This window comes from Dendrobates tinctorius, unplaced genomic scaffold (genome assembly GCF_039654945.1).
Source record: "Dendrobates tinctorius isolate UK_male_01 unplaced genomic scaffold, ASM3965494v1 ptg000165l, whole genome shotgun sequence".
In the NCBI taxonomy this organism is placed as follows: Eukaryota; Metazoa; Chordata; class Amphibia; order Anura; family Dendrobatidae; genus Dendrobates; species Dendrobates tinctorius.
In genome coordinates, this window is record NW_027361832.1 from 4,450,572 (window position 1) to 4,474,211 (window position 23,640).

General features: G+C 45.5%; 1 long non-coding RNA gene across 1 annotated transcript in view; it reads right to left on the reverse strand.

The window, feature by feature from the left end:
• Positions 1-4,502: 4,502 nt before the first annotated feature.
• Positions 4,503-23,640, reverse strand: part of LOC141053104 (uncharacterized) — a 52,139-nt gene continuing 33,001 nt past the window's right edge. The window contains exons 3-4 of the long non-coding RNA XR_012220971.1: positions 7,270-7,309; positions 4,503-4,701 (exon numbers count right to left, since the gene is read on the reverse strand). This is a non-coding gene — a long non-coding RNA (uncharacterized lncRNA). The remainder of the gene's footprint in view (positions 4,702-7,269; positions 7,310-23,640) is intronic.

A 23,640-nucleotide genomic window follows, 5' to 3' on the forward strand; every position in this document is an offset into this window, starting at 1 on the left:
TTGCAACGACACCTCAACATTTGCTGCTGTGCTAACCGGTGGGCTTACAGTGGGGGAAACAATGTAGCATTGTTGACTACCTTCTTTGTGATCAGTTGCACATTTGGCACTTGAGGTTTGGTGTTGTGTCCACGCTTGCAAGTGCATGCTGGTTAAATGTCTAAGCATGCAACTGGTATTCAAATTTTTCAGATTTTTCCCTCGGCTAAAGGTCTTTGCGCACTTCTTACAGATAACCTTGGCCTGATCATGAGGATTTTGTTCAAAAAAGTGCCACACTGCACTCTTCCTACTTTGGCAGACATTTTGCGGCCTAGCACGCTGTGATGTTTTGACCCTCTGGACAAGCTGTCCAGCAACTCTTTTGATTTTTGGAACCTGTCTTTGGAGTGCTCCGGGCCTGCCAGATAACAGCTGTTGCGATGTCGATGTCTGCTGTGGATGCTCCTCCTCATCTGAGCTATTGGAAGCAGCACCCTCTTCCCCCAATGGATGCCAATCTGGGTCAACAACTGGGTCATCCATCACCTCCTCTTCAATGTCATGTGCACCTTCCTCTGTGTCACCGTGTATGGTGGTATAGTGTGCGGGAAGGGGCACCTGAGTCTCATCAGGGTCAGAATCTGGCTCTGTACACTGCGAGGACAATGTAGTGCTCTGAGTGAATGTACCAGCAGAATCATCTATCAGCGGCTGTGCATCAGTGCACTCCATGTCAGATTCATCTTGGCCTGGGTAATTCACCATTTCACTTGATAATCCAGGCATGGTATGTGAAAACAGCTCCATGGAGTAATCAGTAGTATGGCCTGCGTCATCCTTCAATCTTGGTTGGGGTGAAGGACACAAGGAAAGGTGTGGTTCATAAACATGAGCCTCCAATGACGACTCAGTGCTTTTATTTTTAACAACTTCAGAAGAGGAGGCGATAGAGCTGGAGGCTGATTCAGCAATGTAAGACAAAACTTTTTCCTGAAGCTCTGGCTTTAAAAGCGGTTTGCCAACTCCTAGAAAACTAAGCCTTCGAGGCCTTGTGGAGCCAGACGATGACGCAGGCTCAACACCTCCTGCATTCGGTCCTATTTTGCTTTTGCCACTACCATCAGATCCACCACCAACACCATCATTACCAGCTGCCAACCCCCGCCCAATTCCACGGCCTCTTCCACCAGCCTTCCTCATTTTTGGTAGAAATGTAGACAAAATCCAACAAACTATATAGTAATGCAAAACAAGGTACAAGGTGTCTATAGGACAGGGGAGATTTTGAATTTCTGCAGACACTTGTGGACACTGGACACTTTTGGATTGTGTGAGGCCCACTGAATATCAGAGCGCTATGTCACAGGCTCGATGGCACAGGTGTGAAAAAAGTGACTACAGGATAAGGGAGATTTTGAATTTCTGCAGACACTAGTGGACACTGGACACTTTTGGATTGTGTGAGGCCCACTGAATATCAGAGACCTATGTCACAGACTCAATGGCACAGGTGTGAAAAAAGTGACTACAGGATAAGGGAGATTTTGAATTTCTGCAGACACTAGTGGACACTGGACACTTTTGGATTGTGTGAGGCCCACTGAATATCAGAGCGCTATGTCACAGGCTCGATGGCACAGGTGTGAAAAAAGTGACTACAGGATAAGGGAGATTTTGAATTTCTGCAGACACTAGTGGACACTGGACACTTTTGGATTGTCTGAGGCCCACTGAATATCAGAGCGCTATGTCACAGGCTCGATGGCACAGGTGTGAAAAAAGTGACTACAGGAAGGGGAGATTTTGAATTTCTGCAGACACTAGTGGACACTGGACACTTTTGGATTGTGTGAGGCCCACTGAATATCAGAGCGCTATGTCACAGGCTCGATTGCACAGGTGTGAAAAAAGTAACTACAGGATAAGGGAGATTTTGAATTTCTGCAGACACTAGTGGACACTGGACACTTTTGGATTGTGTGAGGCCCACTGAATATCAGAGCACTATGTCACAGGCTCGATGGCACAGGTGTGAAAAAAGTGACTACAGGATAAGGGAGATTTTGAATTTCTGCAGACACTAGTGGACACTGGACACTTTTGGATTGTGTGAGGCCCACTGAATATCAGAGCACTATGTCACAGGCTCGATGGCACAGGTGTGAAAAAAGTGACTACAGGATAAGGGAGATTTTGAATTTCTGCAGACACTAGTGGACACTGGACACTTTTGGATTGTGTGAGGCCCACTGAATATCAGAGCGCTATGTCACAGGCTCGATGGCACAGGTGTGAAAAAAGTGAATACAGGATAAGGGAGATTTTGAATTTCTGCAGACACTAGTGGACACTGGACACTTTTGGATTGTGTGAGGCCCACTGAATATCAGAGCGCTATGTCACAGGCTCGATGGCACAGGTGTGAAAAAAGTGACTACAGGATAAGGGAGATTTTGAATTTCTGCAGACACTAGTGGACACTGGACACTTTTGGATTGTGTGAGGCCCACTGAATATCAGAGCGCTATGTCACAGGCTCGATGGCACAGGTGTGAAAAAAGTGACTACAGGATAAGGGAGATTTTGATTTTCTGCAGACACTAGTGGACACTGGACACTTTTGGATTGTGTGAGGCCCACTGAATATCAGAGCGCTATGTCACAGGTTCGATGGCACAGGTGTGAAAAAAGTGACTACAGGATAAGGGAGATTTTGAATTTCTGCAGACACTAGTGGACACTGGACACTTTTGGATTGTGTGAGGCCCACTGAATATCAGAGCACTATGTCACAGGCTCGATGGCACAGGTGTGAAAAAAGTGACTACAGGATAAGGGAGATTTTGAATTTCTGCAGACACTAGTTGACACTGGACACTTTTGGATTGTGTGAGGCCCACTGAATATCAGAGCGCTATGTCACAGGCTCGATGGCACAGGTGTGAAAAAAGTGACTACAGGATAAGGGAGATTTTGATTTTCTGCAGACACTAGTGGACACTGGACACTTTTGGATTGTGTGAGGCCCACTGAATATCAGAGCGCTATGTCACAGGCTCGATGGCACAGGTGTGAAAAAAGTGACTACAGGATAAGGGAGATTTTGAATTTCTGCAGACACTAGTGGACACTGGACACTTTTGGATTGCGTGAGGCCCACTGACACTATATGGTGTGAAAAAATGCACGCTCAGTACCTCAGCAGGACAAAAAAAAAAATTGGGATTGCTTTTAAAAAAGCAGTTTGCAGAGCAGTGGGTAAACAGCAATGCAGCTGTCAGGAAGCCTTAGAAGGCAGCCTAACAACCAACACCGCTGATCCACCACAATATAGCCTCCCCTTGCACTGCACACACAGTGACTGGTGTGTTGTACAGGCAAAATCACTAGCAGCAGAAGCAGGTTTATTTTCTTCTTCCCTGCCTAACGCTCTCCCTACAGAATCAGCAACCTCTCCCTATGCTAAGATCGGCAGAAGTAAGATGGCGGTCGGCGTGCACGCCCTTTTATAACCCCTGTGACGCCCACCAAAGCAAGCCAATCACTTGCATGCCCTTCTGAAAGATGGTGGTGACCCCTGTCTATGTCATCACGTTGCCCACAGTGTCCGTGGATCCTGATTGGCTGAAAAAGAGTGCAAAACAAACTTTTGAAACGCGACTTTGGCGCGTAAGTCGCCGACCTCGTGGCCGACCTCATCCTAGGGTCGGGTTTCGTTTCATGAAACCCGACTTTGCCAAAATTTTTCGACCCGTTTCGCTCAACTCTACTTATGACCATGTGATATTTCAGTTTTTCTTTTTAATAAATTTGCAAAAATTTCTACATTTATGTTTTTTTCAGTCAAAATGGGGTGCAGAGTGTACATTAATGAGAAAAAAAATGAACTTTTTTGAATTTACCAAATGGCTGCAATGAAACAGAGAGAAAAATTTAAAGGGGTCTGAATACTTTATGTACCCACTGTATGATCATTCAATGCTCAGTTTCTTGCATATAATTTTGTAAATCTCATAACAATTGTGTCAGTGTAACGTTTTATCTTTTTAACAGCATCGCACATAAAAGTGGTGCAAGGACTCGGGAGTAAAAGGCTTTTGCATAATTTCTTTTACTTGGGTGACATAGCGGCCTTCACATTCCTCACTGGAGTGTAGGTGAAATGTACTGAGCAGAAGTTAAAGATATCATGCTCATGTTACTCGGAAATATAGGCCAGACGTATTTATAGATACCAGGGGGGCCTGTTAGGTAATTCTACAAAAAGAAAGCAGAAAAATCACCTTGTATAATTGTCAGTATAGTCAATGTAGGCAGTATGGAGCAGGGATACAGTAAATGGGTTTCTTAAAAGCCTCACAAGACTATGTGGTTCAAATCTATACATTTTGTTTAGGCTTTCTGAACTATTAATGTGCTGTAGAGGCACCTCAATCATAGCACTGTCACATGAATAGATTTCCCAAAATAAAAGTTATAACAACTTTTACTAAGATATCTTTAATTAAAAAAAATATAGAGAGACAGATATGTATGTGTATGAGATACAGGGTGGGCCATTTTTATGGATACACCTAAATAAAATGGTAATGGTGACAGTTTTCTTGCGTAGGGTGTCTTGCATTGAAATCTGCTGCAATGACCCGGGTACTGCGTTCACCAGACAACAACACAATTTCTATCCGCTCCTCACGTGTTACCTTTGCGACATGTCAATGGCTGTAAGCAAAGAGAAACTTGTAAATAACTCAGGAAAGAATAAAGTTACATTAAAAACCAAGCACACCATTTATACTGTCCTCATACACGTTAGCAGGATGTGCAATGAGACATGTAGCTAAACCCCCTGTCTTCTTTAAGAAAAGAGGCTGTAAAATTGTAACCTTCTTTTATTGATTGCAGACGTGACAGGAAAGGGTGAAACTATAGGATGCAATAATAGGAGCATTTCAGAATATATAACTGCACAGAGCATAAAAATACAGATAGTTTGCAATACACAGTAACATGAGGTAATACATAGGTACCGTGAGGTAATACATAGGTACCGTGAGGTAATAGATAGGTACCATGAGGTAATACATAGGTTCCATGAGGTAATACATAGGTACCATGAGGTAATAGATAGGTACCATGAGGTAATACATAGGTACCATGAGGTAATACATAGCTAACATAAGGTAATACATAGGTACCATGAGGTAATACATAGGTTCCGTGAGGTAATACATAGGTACCATGAGGTATTACATAGGTACCATGAGGTAATACATAGCTAACATAAGGTAATACATAGGTACCATGAGGAAATACATAGGTAACATGAGGTAATAGATAGGTACCATGAGGTAATACATAGGTTCCATGAGGTAATACATAGGTTCCGTGAGGTAATACATAGGAACCATGAGGTAATACATAGGTACCATGAGGTAATACATAGGTACCATGAGGTATTACATAGGTACCATGAGGTAATACATAGCTAACATAAGGTAATACGTAGGTACCATGAGGAAATGCATAGGTACCATGAGGTAATAGATAGGTACCATGAGGTAATAGATAGGTACCATGAGGTAATACATAGGTTCCATGAGGTAATACATACGTTCCGTGAGGTAATACATAGGTACCATGAGGTAATACATAGGTAACATGAGGTAATACATAGCTGATGATTACCTACTTAATACAACAACGCTATAAACACAGGATTATAACACCTAGATAGTGCTTACCAACTATGCTTAGAGCAGGCTGTTTAAGAAGCATGAAGAACACGAATAGTGTAGTTTCTCCTAAGACATATGGAGGAATAATGGCTGCTGTTCCCCTCACAGGCACCTTCGTTCCAATCACAGTAACGCACCTCGCGTATCTTTCACGGGGGCTGTCCTAGACCAATCTACCCCCAGCACTTCACCTGTCCGAGGTCGTCGTCCAGTCAGTACCCCCCCGGGGCCTCACTTGTCCTGCGGTACGTCACTTCGCCTGTCCTGCGGTCCGTCGGGTCAGGGCCACCCTCTGACTGTCTCTTCTCTGTCCGTCCTCTGGCCAAGCTCTTCTCTCTTCCCTGTCTTCTTCTGAGCTCCTCCCGGGACTAAACTCCTCTCGAGCCCCGCCTACTTCTATTTATCCCCTCTCTCACAGGTGAATTCCCCTCCCGGGCTCCTATCTCCCCACCCCCATGACTAAGCATATCCTGAGCCATAAGCTGATGTATAGTCCTGCACTACTCTCCCCTGCCATCTTGTGGTCACTTCTCAGTACTACATCCTCCTATCCTGCCTTTCCTAGCTGTCACCCTTCTATCCTGTCAATTTCTGTCTCTGGTGTACAAACCGTCCCCTCCTACTGCCAGACACGTCTGTCTGTCAAGTCACCTTCCCCACAAATACATAGGTAACATGAGGTAATACATACGTACCATGAGGTAATAGATAGGTACCATGAGGTAATACATAGGTACCATGAGGTAATACATAGGTAACATGAGGCAATACATAGCTAACATGAGGTAATACATAGGTAACATGAGGTAATACATAGCTGATGATTACCTATTTAATACAACAATGTTATAAACACAGGATTATAACACATAGATAGTGCTTACCAACTATGCTTAGGCTGTTTAAGAAGCATGAAGAACACGAATGATGTAGTTTCTCCTAAGACACAAGGAGGAATAATGGCTGCTGTTCACCTCACAGTGTCATAAACAAGACTATGATTTAATAGGAACAATCCCACAATACATTGCAAAATAAACTAGAATCTATGCATTAAACAGCCAGCAGGTGGTGCTGTTACCTTACAGTATGAAATATATGAAGGATTAAAACACACAAAAATGACATTCTAGACAGCAATTATATGGCTGGACAGAGCACCATTGCTTTTCTTGTGAAATTCTCAATAAGTTTGATGTGTCACATGGCCCTCTTCTCATTGAAAATAAAGTTGGATCCAAACTGGCCGACTTCAAAATGGCTGCCATGGTCACCACCCATCTTGAAAAGTTTTCCCCCTCGTATATACTAATGTGCCACAAACAGTAAGTTGATATCACCAACCATTCCCATTTTATTTAGGTGTATCCATATAAATGGCCCACCCTGTGTGAATATATATATACTGTATATACATGTTTTGGTATAAATTGGAAATTGTACATAATTTCTCACAAAACTACAAAAATGGGCTGGACAATATTGTTGGCACCTTTCCAAAATTGTGAACAAACAACTTTGTTTCAAGCTTGTGATCCTCGTTCAAACTCACCTGTGGCAAATAATAGGAGTGGGCAATATAAAAGTCACACCTGAAATCAGATAAGAAGAAGAGAAGTTGACTCAAAGTTTGCATTGTGTGTCTGTGTGTGCCACACTAAGTATGGAGAACAGAAAAAGGAGAAGAGAAGTGTCTGAGGACTTGAGAACCACAATTGTTAAAAATATCAACAATCTCAAGGTTATAGTTTACCAAAAATGGAATGAGACCTCCAAAGAAAAGAACACAGTACCTTCAGTCAAATATGGTGGCGGTTCAAAGATGTTTTAGAGTAATTTCACAGCCTCTGGCACTAGATGCCTTGACTGTGTGCAAGGCATCACAAAATCTGAAGATTACCAAAGGATTTTGGGTCACAATGTAGTTCCCAGTGTCAGAAAGCTGGGTCTGATTCCAGTAAGACAATAACCCAAAATATATTTCAAGAAGCAACCAGAAATGGATGGAAACAAAGTGCTGGAGAGTTCTGAAGTGGCCAGAAATGAGCCCAGATCTAAATCCCATTGAACAACTGTGGAGAGATCTTAAAATTGCTGTTGGGAGATGACACCCTTCACATATGAGAGACCTGGAGCAGTTTGCAAAAAAGAGTTGTCCAAAATTTCAGTTGAGAGTTTCATGAACTGCTGCTTCAACTCCTGCTGATGCTGAAACTGCTGGATAAGAAATTTATTGGTTTCCTGTTGGGTCTGCTGCTGTTGCACCTGGTCCAATTGCTTAAAGGGAATCTGTCACCTCATTTTTTGCATATAAGCTGTGGCCACTGCCATTAGGGCCTTATCTACAGCATTCTATAATGCTGTAGAAAAGCCCCCAATGTAACCTGAAAGATAAGAAAAACAAGCTAGATTATACTCATCGGGGGGGCGGTCCGGTCCGATGGGTGCCCCAGGTCCAGGTCCGGCGCCTCCCATCTTCATGCGATGACGTCTTCTTCCTTGCTTCTGCCGCGGCTCCTGCACAGATGTACTGATTTGCCCTGTTGAGCGCAGAGTAAAGTATTCCAGTGCGCATGCTCCGGGCCACTCTGACCTTTCCTGGCGCCTGCGCACTGCATTACTTTGCTCTGCCCTCAACAGGGCAAATCAGTACATCTGTGCAGGAGCCGCGGCAGAAGCAAGGAAGAGGACGTCATCGCATGAAGATGGGAGGTGCCGGACCAGGACCTGCGACACCCATCGGACCCGGACAGCACCGGACCGCCCCTGGGTGAGTATAATCTAACTTGTTTTTCTTATCTTTCAGGTTACATCGGGGGCTTATCTACAGCATTACAGAATGCTGCAGATAAGCCCCTAATGGCGGTGGCCGCAGCTTATATGAGAAAAATTAGGTGACAGATTCCCTTTAACAGGCTCCTCCACTCTTTCAGACTGTGTTTGCAAAGCTATAACTGCCTTAATCATGACATTGAATCTTTACACTGCAATTTCCTATACTCTCTGGGACTTCATTCCCACAATTTCCACCAATTGTAGGGATTCACTCTTTTTATGCAAAATGCACACATGGTATGTGGACCAGCAGCAATAAATCTATCTATCTATCTAAATATATATATAAATATATATACTGTATATATATATATATACACAGCTCTGGCAAAAAATAAGAGACCACTGCAAAATTTTCAGTTTGTCTGATTTTTCTCTTTATAGGTATATTTTTGAGTAAAATGTAAATTGCTCTTTTATTCTATAAACTACTGACAACATGTCTCTGAATTTCCAAGCAATAAATTTTGCATTTATTTTCAGAAAATGAGAAATGGTCAAAATAAAAAAATGCAGTACTTGCAGATCTCAAATATGCTAAGAAAACAAGTTCATAATCATTTAGAAACAACAATACTAATGTTTTAACTCAGGAAGAGTTCAGAAATCAATATTTTGTGGAATAACCATGATTTTTAATCACAGCTTTCATGCATCTTGGCATTCTTTACACCAGTCTTTCACACTGCTTTTGGGTGACCTTATGCCACACCTGGTACAACAATTTAAGCAGTTCTTCTTTGTTTGATGGCTTGTGACTATCCATCTTCCCCTTAATTACATTCCAGAGGTTTTCAATGGGGATCAGGTCTGGACATTGGGCTGGTCATGACAGAGATTTGATGTGGTGGCTAGTGTTGAGCGACTTTTGGTTTTATAGGGTCGAGTTTCGTTTCATGAAACCCGACTTTTCCAAAAGTCAGGTCGAGCAAAATCGGCCGACTATAGGGAAAAGTCGGGGTCGTCCCGAAACACGAAACCCAATGTAAGTCAATGGGTCAGTCGGCAGTGAGAGGAGGACAGGAAACACACCTACAGTGCCCATTTGAATGCCAAAAGCATAAATTCTTGTTACTGAAGCTTGTCAACCTTAATTAACTTCATAATACTAGTTACGCACTGAAAAATGGGGGTTATTTGGCTACAGTTGTGGGGGGGGAGGGCTGGCTCCAGGTTTTCGTGGGCCCAGGGCCAAAGAGCGCCCCTTTAACACATACCACAACTCATGATGCTCCGATACGGCAGAGAAATAGCGGTATAGTACAATGAAAAATACTTCACTTGTTACATCTCATGACTGATATCCATTTTAAATTCTCCAATACCTCCAAAAACGGACAGTATATAACTCCATACAGTATTATGGCCAGTGCTTAGTGCGCTATACAGAGTAATGAGGCCCATATATTTCTCCATACGGAATCATTATTCCCATATAATGTTTCAAACCGTATATGATGAGCTCCACATAATGCTACAGTATATGTTGGTCCCAATGGATGAAGCTCCACTGTCTTATGGGCCCAAATAATGCTCCATATATAATGTGCCCCATTTCTACTGCTCTAGTGTGTAATGGGCCCTGTAAATGCTGCTCCAGTGTCTGATGTCCACCTTTGGAATGCTCCAGTGTACAGTGGGCCCCATATATCATTCACCAGAGTATAGTGCTCCCCAAAAATTGCTGTCCCAACATTGAAACCAGTTACATAAGTCTCCTTGCTAGGGAATCCCTGCACTACTCTGAACTCCTTGTCGTCCCCATCTTCCATCTCACTGCACTTGACTGTTTAGGCCCTCCCACCGGCAGAGACACTTTTGCGTACTATGCGGTGCCCTGTGCCAGTGCCATTGCCCATGAGTATGCCCCCCCACCTGCTCAAGGAACCTGCACTTTCATCTGCACCTTCCTCTTTGTCACCGTGTAAGGTGGTATGGTATGCGGGAAGGGGAACCTGAGTTTCCTCTGGGTCAGATTCTGGCTGTGTAGAGTGCGAGGGGAATGTAGTGGTCTGGGTCAATGTACCAGCAGCATCATCCAGCAGTGGCTGGGCCTCAGTGCACTTGTGGCGTCCCCAAGAGTATGGTCACCACTGTGGCATTGCCTTCCTCCTAGGGAGTGTGTTGTCAAGCTTGGGAGCAACGAAGGATCTCTCTAGCAGTGAAACCAACACACAACACATTTCCCACTCCAGGCCAGCAGGGAGACCTCTGAACCTGACTGCTGAGGAGCTGCTTTCTGTGGTCGGGAGGAGGTAAGTTAGGGCACTCTGTGCAGGGAAGGGGAAGTGTGTGGACGTGAGAAGGGGAGCTGGAGGATGAGCAGAGTTAAGGCTCACTCCTAGCTGGAGCGCATGGTCCGGATTCCGGTCTCCGACTTTGTAGGGACACTGACGTTCCTGAAGCAGAAACCGGGGGAAGTAGCAGCTATAAATGCTCTGTACCCAACTCAGGCTCGGAGGCCCCAGCATCGACGTGTGCGAGGCAGAAGGAAAAGGCTACAGCTGTCTGCCATACAAGTAAAGTCTGAGGAACATCTGATAGACAGGAGGCGTTTCAGTGAACCACGGTCCTGTGAGTGCTTCCCCCACAAGAGCTAGAAAGGAGACGTTCAGGAAGGTACATGTTGGCGGAGTGTTGGAAGGGAGCTTTCCATTCTGGTCCCGGAGGTTGGCAGAGGTCCTGACCCGGAGGACACAGCACGGAGGCAGGCATCTGTGTAACCTGCAGACTGTGAGAAAAGCTTTGGAACTGCACGCTCTGGTGTCCTACAGTTATTCCAGCACCGCTACATCTGGGTACCAGCATCTACACCACTTGTGCCTTTCCCCCATCACTACATCTACACTTCCCTGGGACTCCAGCTCCACCTGTGGGGAGCTTCTCCATCTTTGCTGCACAACACCATCAGTCCCAGAGGATCTGCTTGCAGCGTCGGCCTATCATCTATGTTGCCGAACACCACAGGTGGCATCAAACTATCTATATAAACTCTTTACCATTATACCACGCCATTTACATGGGCACCCAGGGCCACCGTCCGGGTCACCGCTGCTGTGACACATCCCACTGACACCGGCCCGGTACCGAGTACCCCACAGCCCTGGGAGGGCGACCCATATGCCGACTGCTGATCGGGCGGCGTTATTCCCACGAACCTCCAAACAGCGTCCCTGAAGGCAAAGTTTTTGGTTTCCGGGGGCAGTATGATTGCAAAGCTGAACCTTAAAGGAATGTCCAAAAGGGCACCACCAGGAATGGAGCCTGTGGCTTAATTGGACTGCACCCGGGAAACCACTACCATACAAGCTACAGAAAAGATGGACAGATTGCAAGCTTTGTCGATTCTGTGTGTGGTGTGGTATGTCCGTTTGTAGTTGTGCTAGCGATTTCTCAGCTTTATTCCGTTAACGACCGAGACTCCGGCATGGCCCCGCGGTACGCATCAAGCTTACTAGAGGGATACGCGAGGCTGTGGCACGTGTGATCGAGCAATAACAGGTCTAGCATTCCAGTACATGTCCGGGGCTGCATGCACGCTACACTGAAAGGACCAGCTTTTGTCGCTTACAGGTGTAGATAACCTGCTGAACTCCGTTAGTGATGGGGATCTGGGATTCAGATTATTCCCTGCGAACGATGATTTCCCAGTAAGTTCAGGTCAACCGCAAATCCAAAGTTAGGCCTAACCGTCATTCCTGAAAAAATTACGTGTCCAAACCACAGGTGCTGTAGCTTTCTTAACAGCTCGGCAGACGTTCTCAGGCCCAGTATGGATTCAACCACATTGTAGAAAGTTGATAAAGGGTACAGTTTCACTGGATAACACGTATATATGTAGCCTAGTTTACACATTAAAAATATATGTCTATAGATCAGGAGGCAGACTCAGATGTTCTCAGGCCCAGTATGGATTTGACCAGATTGTACAAAGTTGAGAAAGGGTACTTTATCACTGGATAGCAGGTATATATAGCATAGTTTAACCATGTAAAATCTCCGTGTTCTCAGTATGGATTACACAGCAATCTAAAAAGTGGAAAAAAGGAAATGCATTTGAGGCGTACACAACTATATACTTTTGGTGTTATTTTTAAATCTTCATATATATTTCTGTCTCAGTAATACAGTCCAGCCTCTCCACAATAGGAAATGAGATGCATACAATTAGTGACATAAAGGCTAGTGATTGCAGAAATCTAGGAATTATTATTCATGGGAAAAACTTCCATCACAATTCTCATAGGCGATGCTGACCCTCAATTAATTTGTGTGTTGAGACAGTGAAAACATTTTTTTGTGAATAAAGTCTTGCTGTATCGCACTTCCGTGGATTCCATCACTGTTACTCATCTCAATCCAATTTTTATCACAGGGAGCGATGTAAACATGGTGCTCACTGGCTATCATGATCTGTCACGTAACTTTGGAGTGCAAAAGACAGAAGCCACAGGCCGTAGGCGATTCTATTTGATTGGCATGAGAGGGCACATTTTGAAATGTGCGCCGGAATGTCACACGTTTGTGAGTAGGAAAACTGTGAAAGCTGATGATAAACCACCACTGCATGTAATTGTGAGTCGACGTCCATAAGAAATGGAAGCCACTGATCATCTGGAGCTAGAGCCCGGCCAGCAGGACAGGGCATAGCTACATCTTAACCATCATCTTTCAGTTCAATCAATTTGTAGTGGCAGTCCCAGTGAAGGATTTGACAGCCCAGACTACGCAGCGGAGGAGCAGGGAGAGGTAAACATTGCAAATGCTGGGGCCCTGCCCAAGCAAGGGGGGCCCACTCGTGGGCGTCGGTACTGGCACTGGGCCCCTCATAGTACGGCGGTGTGTCTGACGGCGGGTGTGCACCACCACTGTCAGAGACACTTGATTGCACTATGAGGGACCCTATGCCAGTGCCTGCGCCCAAGAGTCGGCCTACCCACCTGTCCAGGGCAACGGCACTCGCACGGTTTTGTGCGCTAGGTGGTAACCCCAGCCATGGGGGGGCCACCCACTTAGGGAGGTTTACAAAGTGGCATATGTAGATGTGGGTCATTCAGCTGCTGCAAAAGGCAAAATAGGTCAAGTTCGCGGAATAGGAGGAGGACCAAAGCAAGCCATTTTTCTGGCAACCTATGTGTCATCAAAGGAAGGTGGGACAAAATCCTTGGAAACCCATGCATGGTTCATTTTAATGAAGGTTAGATCATCCACATTTTGGGTTGACAGACGGGTCCTTTTTTCTGTCAGGATTAGAGTTGAGCGATACCGTCCGATACTTCAAAGTATCGGATCGGAATGGATCGGCCGATCTTAAAAAAAAGTATCGGTATCGCCGATTCCGATACCGGAAGTCCCATTCAAGTCTATGGGACTTCCGGTATCGGAATAAGAAAAATCCTGTTTTTCCCTTGTACAGCCTCTCTGGGGTCTGTACGGGCCTTTCGGGGGGCTGTGCCGGCCTGCCAGGGGGTCTGTGCAGGCTCCGGTGGTCTGTGCCGGCCTGCCGGGGGGCTGTGCAGGCTCCGGGGGGGCTGTGCCGGCCTGCCGGGGGGCTGTGCCGGCCTGCCGGGGGGCTGTGCAGGCTCCGGGGGGCTGTGCCGGCCTGCCGGGGGGCTGTGCAGGCTTCGGGGGTCTGTGCAGGCATCGTCCGATGGGACTACAAGTCCCATCGGGCGATGCCTGCTACCATGACAGTGATTGACACATTAGCCAATGATGGGACAGTAGTAGTCCCATCATCCGGCTAATGTGTTGAATGTAAAAAAAAAAAAAAAAAAATTACATGCTACATACATACTACATACCTACAACATGCATACTACATACATGCTACATTCATACTACATACTACATACATGCTACATTCATACTACATGCAACATACATACTACATATATACTACATGCAACATACATACTGCATATATACTACATGCATGCAACATGCATACTACATATATACTACATGCTACATACATACTACATATATGCTACATACATACTACATATATACTACATGCATGCTACATACATACTACATGCTACATACATACTACATATATGCTACATACATACTACATATATACTACATGCATGCTACATACATACTGCATGCTACATACATACTACATGCTACATACATACCACATATATACTACATACATACTACATGCATGCTACATGCTACATACATACCACATACATACTACATACATACTACATACATACTACATGCTACATACATACTACATATATACTACATGCAACATACATACTACATATATACCACATGCATGCAACATGCATACTACATATATACTACATGCTACATACATACTACATATATACTACATGCATGCTACATACATACTACATGCTACATACATACTACATATATGCTACATACATACTACATATATACTACATGCATGCTACATACATACTGCATGCTACATACATACTACATGCTACATACATACCACATATATACTACATACATACTACATGCATGCTACATGCTACATACATACCACATACATACTACATACATACTACATACATACTACATGCTACATACATACTACATATATACTACATGCAACATACATACTACATATATACTACATGCATGCAACATGCATACTACATATATACTACATGCTACATACATACTACATATATACTACATGCATGCTACATACATACTGCATGCTACATACATACTACATGCTACATACATACTACATATATGCTACATATATACTACATGCATGCTACATACATACTGCATGCTACATACATACTACATGCTACATACATACCACATATATACTACATACATACTACATGCATGCTACATGCTACATACATACCACATACATACTACATACATACTACATACATACTACATGCTACATACATACTACATACATACTACATGCTACATACATACCACATATATACTACATACATACTACATGCTACATACATACTACATATATACTACATGCATGCTACATACATACTGCATGCTACATGCATGCTACATACATACCACATACATACTACATGCTACATACATACCACATATATACTACATACATACTACATACAATACATTCATACAATACATACATAGACATACAGTACATATAACATAGAGTAACATACTTACCAATACTTGTCACATTGTTCCCCGAAGCCATTGTCTTTTACGGAATAAATATTAACATAACAAACCACAAAAATACTCACCCACGATCCGAAGCAGTCCACGAGTGTGTCCCACGACGATCTTGGGTAGAGAACTGCAGCATCAGCTGTTGCTGCCGTTCTCTACGGGCTGCAGGAATCCAATGACGGAAGGTAGGTATCCTTCCGCACTGTATTCCTCCGCCACTTAAAAAAAAAAAAGTCCCTAGTCTCACTTTATGCCATTGCTGTGTGGGAAATTCCCACGCAGCAATGGCATAAAGTGAGACTAGGGACTTTTTTTTTTTAAGTGGCGGAGGAATACAGTGCGGAAGGATACCTACCTTCCGTCATTGGATTCCTGCAGCCCGTAGAGAACGGCAGCAACAGCTGATGCTGCAGTTCTCTACCCAAGATCGTCGTGGGACACACTCGTGGACTGCTTCGGATCGTGGGTGAGTATTTTTGTGGTTTGTTATGTTAATATTTATTCCGTAAAAGACAATGGCTTCGGGGAACAATGTGACAAGTATTGGTAAGTATGTTACTCTATGTTATATGTACTGTATGTCTATGTATGTATTGTATGAATGTATTGTATGTAGTATGTATGTAGTATATATGTGGTATGTATGTAGCATGTAGTATGTATGTAGTATGTATGTAGCATGCATGTAGCATGCAGTATGTATGTAGCATGCATGTAGTATATATGTAGTATGTATGTAGCATGTAGTATGTATGTAGCATGCATGTAGTATATATGTAGTATGTATGTAGCATGTAGTATGTATGTAGTATGTATGTAGTATGTATGTAGTATGTATGTAGCATGTAGTATGTATGTAGCATGCATGTAGTATGTATGTAGTATTTTTTTTTTTTTTTTTAACATTTAACACATTAGCCGGATGATGGGACTACTACTGTCCCATCATTGGCTAATGTGTCAATCACTGTCATGGTAGCAGGCATCGCCAGATGGGACTTGTAGTCCCATCGGATGATGCTTGCACAGACGCCCGGACATCAGCACAGCCCCCCGGCAGGCCGGCACAGCCCCCCGGCAGGCCGGTACAGACCCCCACAGGGTGCACAGACCACCGGCAGGCCGGCACAGCCCCCCGGCAGGCCGGTACAGACCCCCACAGGGTGCACAGACCACCGGCAGGCAGGCACAGCCCCCCGGCAGGCCGGTACAGACCCCGGGCAGTCCACACAGCCCCCCGGCAGGCCGGCACAGCCCCCCGGCAGGCCGGCAGAGACCCCCGGAAGGCCCGAAATGACGGCGCATCATGATGCGCACACACCGCGCATCATGATGACGTCAGGCTGTCAATCAACTTTGAACTTCCGATTCCGATGCCGACTTCCGATATTGAAAAAATATCGGAAGTCGGTATCGGAATTCCGATACAGCAAGTATCGGCCGATACCCGATACTTGCGGTATCGGAATGCTCAACACTAGTCAGGATTGATCCAGCTGCACTGAAGACTCTTTCCGATAGCACACTTGCAGCTGGGCAAGCAAGCTCCTGTAAGGCATATTGTGCCAATTCAGGCCAGGTGTCCAGTTTAGCGGCCCAATAGTCAAAGGGGAATGACCTGTGTGGGAGAACATCGATATGGGAGGAAAAGTAGTTGTTAACCATAGTTGACAACTGCTGTCTCCTGTCACTTTCCATCGATGCAGTATTACCAGTTGTGTGAGCGGTCCGTGAAAAATCAGTCCACAACATTGTCATGAAACCCCTGTCTCCAACGCCACTTCTGCTGTGTGCACCACGAACACCTCTGCCATGCTGCCCCTGGCCCGTACGACTCGTGTGAGAACCATCACCACTGCTGTGTGCTGGGAATGCCTCAACCAACCGGTTAACCAGAGTTGCTTGTTTAGTAGCCAATATTAGGTCAAGGTTCTCCTGTGGCATGATGTTTTGTAATTTGCCTTTATAGCGTGGATCCAGGATGCTGGCCAACCAGTAGTCATCATCGTTCATCATTTTGGCAATGCGTGGGTCTGTTTTTAGGATCTGCAAGGCATAATCTGACATGTGGGCCAATGTTCCCGGTGTCAATGATGCACTGCGAGTGCTGGGTGGAGGAGCACTTTCTGGCAAATCCAAATCCCTCCAGTGACGCACAAACCCTGTACCAGACCTTGCCACGCCAACATTTTCACTTGCCCCATGAGATGCATCCTCCTCCCCTAAGTAATCATCCCCATCATCATCCTCCTCCTCCTCTTCTTCCTCCACCTCGTCCAGGAGAGGTCCCTGAGCAGACAATGGCTGAATGTCATCAAGGATTCCCTCCACCTCTTCCTCCTCGTCAACATTGGCTGCAGACGCCTGCTCCTTAAGGTGCGTCAAAGTTTGCATGAGCAGACGCATAAGTGGGATGCTCATACTTAGGATGGCCTCGTCTGCGCTTACCAGTCGTGTGCATTCCTCAAAACACTGAAGGACTTTACAGAGGTCTTTCAGCTTCGACCACTGCACACCTGTCAACTCCATGTCTGCTCTCAAAGTGCCTGGCCGTGTATCCTCCCACAAATGCATCATGGCCTGCCTCTGCTCGCACAGCCGCTCAACCATGTGCAGGGTGGAGTTCCACCTTGTTGCAATGTCGATAATGAGGAGGTGGTTGGGAAGGTGGAGCAATCGCTGCAGCTTCTGCATACGAATGGAGTGTACAGGCGACCGGCGGATGTGCGCGCACAGTCTTTGCACCTTCTGGAGCAGGGCTGTTAACTCCGGATAATTATTGAGGAAGCACTGCACCACCAGGTTCAAGGTGTGAGCCAAGCAAGGTATGTGGCTGAGTTTTGAAAGGGCTATGGCTGCCACAAAATTACGGCCGTTATCACTAACTACCTTGCCTGCCTCCAGATGTACACTGCCCAGCCATGACTCAGTTTGTCGCTGAAAGTACCCGGCCAGCACCTCGGCGATGTGCCTGTCGCCCAAACACATCATCTGCAACACAGCCTGCTGACGCTTTCCACTAGCTGGTCGATAGGGGGACACCTCGTGTGCAACAGTGGCAGCTGCAGATGGAGTGCTCGTACGACTGCGCTCTGTGGACGAGCTTTCGCTTCTGGAGGAGGAGGAGGAGGAGGGTCGAACGCCTACAGCCAACTGTTTCCTATACCATGGGCTAGGCAGCACTGTCCCACCACCGCTGTCCCCTGTGGACCCTGCATCCACCACATTAACCCAGTGCACAGTGATGGACACGTAATGGCCCTGGCCATACCGACTGGACCATGCATCAGTTGTGAGGTGCACCTTTCCACTCACTGACTGCTTGAGTGCATGGACAATGTGGTCTTTCACATGATGGTGGAGGGCTGGGATGGCTTTGCGAGAGAAGAAGTGGCGACTGGGTAGGTCATAGCGTGGTACTGCATATGCCATGAGTTCGCGGAAAGCTGCGTTTTCCACCAACCGATAGGGCATCATCTCTAACGAGATTAGTTTGGCAATGTGGGCGATCAAACCCAGTGTACGCGGATGAGAGACTGAGTACTTTCTTGACCTACTCATAGTGTCTGGGAGGGTGAGCTGGGCTTGAGAGCTGCATATGGTGGAAGTAGCCGTGGACAGGGTGGACTGAGAGAGGGTTGATGATGGTGATGGAGTTGGTGTTCTTTCTGATGGCCTAGATTCAGTCTTTCGTTGATATAACAGTGGGATTCCCTGACTGCTGTGGCCTTGCAACGACACCTCAACATTTGCTGCTGTGCTAACCGGTGGGCTTACAGTGGGGGAAACAATGTAGCGTTGCTGACTACCTTCTTTGTGATCAGTTGCACATGTGGTACTTGAGGTTTGGTGTTGTGTCCACGCTTGCAAGTGCATGCTGGTTAAATGTCTAAGCATGCAACTGGTATTCAAATTTTTCAGATTTTTCCCTCGGCTAAAGGTCTTTGCGCACTTCTTACAGATAACCTTGGCCTGATCATGAGGATTTTGTTCAAAAAAGTGCCACATTGCACTCTTCCTACTTTGGCAGACATTTTGCGGCCTAGCACGCTGTGATATTTTGACCCTCTGGACAAGCTGTCCAGCAACTCTTTTGATTTTTGGAACCTGTCTTTGGAGTGCTCCGGGCCTGCCAGATAACAGCTGTTGCGATGTCGATGTCTGCTGTGGATGCTCCTCATCTGAGCTATTGGAAGCAGCACCCTCTTCCCCCAATGGATGCCAATCTGGGTCAACAACTGGGTCATCCATCACCTCCTCTTCAATGTCATGTGCACCTTCCTCTGTGTCACCGTGTATGGTGGTATAGTGTGCGGGAAGGGGCACCTGAGTCTCATCAGGGTCAGAATCTGGCTCTGTACACTGCGAGGACAATGTAGTGCTCTGAGCGAATGTACCAGCAGAATCATCTATCAGTGGCTGTGCATCAGTGCACTCCATGTCAGATTCATCTTGGCCTGGGTAATTCACCATTTCACTTGATAATCCAGGCATGGTATGTGAAAACAGCTCCATGGAGTAATCAGTAGTATGGCCTGCGTCATCCTTCAATCTTGGTTGGGGTGGAGGACACAAGGAAAGGTGTGGTTCATGAACATGAGCCTCCAATGATGACTCAGTGCTTTTATTTTTACAACTTCAGAAGAGGAGGCGATAGAGCTGGAGGCTGAGTCAGCAATGTAAGACAAAACTTTTTCCTGAAGCTCTGGCTTTAAAAGCGGTTTGCCAACTCCTAGAAAACTAAGCCTTCGAGGCCTTTTGGAGCCAGACAATGACACAGGCTCAACACCAGCATTCGGTCCTATTTTGCTTTTGCCACTACCATCAGATCCACCACCAACACCATCATTACCAGCTGCCAACCCCCGCCCAATTCCACGGCCTCTTCCACCAGCCTTCCTCATTTTTGGTAGAAATGTAGACAAAATCCAACAAACTATATAGTAATGTAAAACAAGGTACAAGGTGTCTATAGGACAGGGGAGATTTTGAATTTCTGCACACACTTGTGGACACTGGACACTTTTGGATTGTGTGAGGCCCACTGAATATCACAGGCTCGATGTCGCAGGTGTGAAAAATGTCACTAGAGGATAACGGAGATTTTGAATTTCTGCACACACTTGTGGACACTGGACACTTTTGGATTGTGTGAGGCCCACTGAATATCACAGCGCTATGTCACAGGCTCGATGTCGCAGGTGTGAAAAAATGTCATTAGAGGATAACAGAGATTTTGAATTTCTGCACACACTTGTGGACACTGGACACTTTTGGATTGTGTGAGGCCCACTGAAAATCACAGCGCTATGTCACAGGCTCGATGTCGCAGGTGTGAAAAATGTCACTAGAGGATAACGGAGATTTTGAATTTCTGCACACACTTGTGGACACCGGACACTTTTGGATTGTGTGAGGCCCACTGAATATCACAGCGCTATGTCACAGGCTCGATGTCGCAGGTGTGAAAAATGTCACTAGAGGATAACAGAGATTTTGAATTTCTGCACACACTTGTGGACACTGGACACTTTTGGATTGTGTGAGGCCCACTGAATATCACAGCGCTGTCACAGGCTCGATGTCACAGGTGTGAAAAATGTCACTAGAGGATAATGGAGATTTTGAATTTCTGCACACACTTGTGGACACTGGACACTTTTGGATTGTGTGAGGCCCACTGAATATCACAGCGCTATGTCACAGGCTCGATGTCGCAGGTGTGAAAAATGTCACTAGAGGATAACGGAGATTTTGAATTTCTGCACACACTTGTGGACACTGGACACTTTTGGATTGTGTGAGGCCCACTGAATATCACAGCGCTATGTCACAGGCTCGATGTCGCAGGTGTGAAAAATGTCACTAGAGGATAACGGAGATTTTGAATTTCTGCACACACTTGTGGACACTGGACACTTTTGGATTGTGTGAGGCCCACTGAATATCACAGCGCTATGTCACAGGCTCGATGTCGCAGGTGTGAAAAAAGTCACTAGAGGATAACGGAGATTTTGAATTTCTGCACACACTTGTGGACACTGGACACTTTTGGATTGTGTGAGGCCCAGTGAATATCACAGCACTATGTCACAGGCAGAAATTGGCTAGTGTATGACAAACTACAAGGTGTATATAGAATTGGGCAGAATAGGAATCTCCCTAGAGTGTAGGTCTGTAAGAACGGAACAAGTCCTCGACTTATCCTTACAGAGCGACACACAGATAGCTTCACTGTGGCCGTGATAACAGCCGTTACACGGTACTGAGAGAGGAGCGTGCACGTACACGGCTGTCCGGTGTACGTAAAATTGTCAAACTCCGTGTTTTTTAAGTATACGGACTGACACACGCTGTCTCTCTATAGTTTTGAATGTGATCAAACAGCAAATATATTTAACTGTTTGAAAACTAGACAAAACTAGAAGGTGCAGGTCTGTAAGAACGGAACATGTCTTCGACTTATCCTTACAGAGCAACACACAGATAGCTTCACTGGGCCCGTGATAACAGCCGTTACACGGTACTGAGAGAGGAGCGTGCACGTACACGGCTGTCCGGTGTACGTAAAATTGTCAAACTCCGTGTTTTTTAAGTATACGGACTGACACACGCTGTCTCTCTATAGTTTTGAATGTGATCAAACAGCAAATATATTTAACTGTTTGAAAACTAGACAAAACTAGAAGGTGCAGGTCTGTAAGAACGGAACATGTCCTCGACTTATCCTTACAGAGCGACACACAGATAGCTTCACTGTGGCCGTGATAACAGCCGTTACACGGTACTGAGTGAGGAGCGTGCACGTACACGGCTGTCCGGTGTACGTAAAATTGTCAAACTCCGTGTTTTTTAAGTATACGGACTGACACACGCTGTCTCTCTATAGTTTTGAATGTGATCAAACAGCAAATATATTTAACTGTTTGAAAACTAGACAAAACTAGAAGGTGCAGGTCTGTAAGAACGGAACATGTCCTCGACTTATCCTTACAGAGCGACACACAGATAGCTTCACTGTGGCCGTGATAACAGCCGTTACACGGTACTGAGTGAGGAGCGTGCTCGTACACGGCTATCCGGTGTACGTAAAATTGTCAAGCTCCGTGTTTTTTAAGTATATGGACTGACACACGCTGTCTCTCTATAGTTTTGAATGTGATCAAACAGCAAATATATTTAACTGTTTGAAAGCTAGACAAAACTAGAAGGTGCAGGTCTGTAAGAACGGAACATGTCCTCGACTTATCCTTACAGAGTGACACACAGATAGCTTCACTGTGGCTGTGATAACAGCCGTTACACGGTACTGTGTGAGGAGTATGCACTGCTGTATGGTGTGAAAAAATGCACGCTCAGTACCTCACCAGGACAAAAAAAAAATTGGGATTGCTTTTAAAAAAGCAGTTTGCAGAGCAGTGGGTAAACAGCAATGCAGCCGTCAGGAAGCCTTAGAAGGCAGCCTAACAACCAACACCGCTGATCCAGCAAAATATAGCCTCCACTTGCACTGCACACACAGTGACTGGTGTGTTGTACAGGCAAAATCGCTAGCAGCAGAAGCAGTTTTTGTGTCTTCTTCTCTGCCTAACGCTCTCCCTACAAAATCAGCAGCAGCAGCTCTCCCTATTCTGAGATCAGCATGAGTAACATGGCGGTCAGCGTGCATGCCCTTTTATACCCCGTGACGCCCACCAAAGCAAGCCAATCACTTGCATGCCCTTCTGAAAGATGGTGGTGACCCCTGCCTATGTCATCACGTTGCCCACAGTGTCCGTGGATCCTGATTGGCTGAAAAAGAGCACAAAACAAACTTTTGAAACGCGACTTTGGCGCTTAAGTCGCCGACCTCGTGGCCGACCTCATCCTAGGGTCGGGTTTCGTTTCATGAAACCCGACTTTGCCAAAA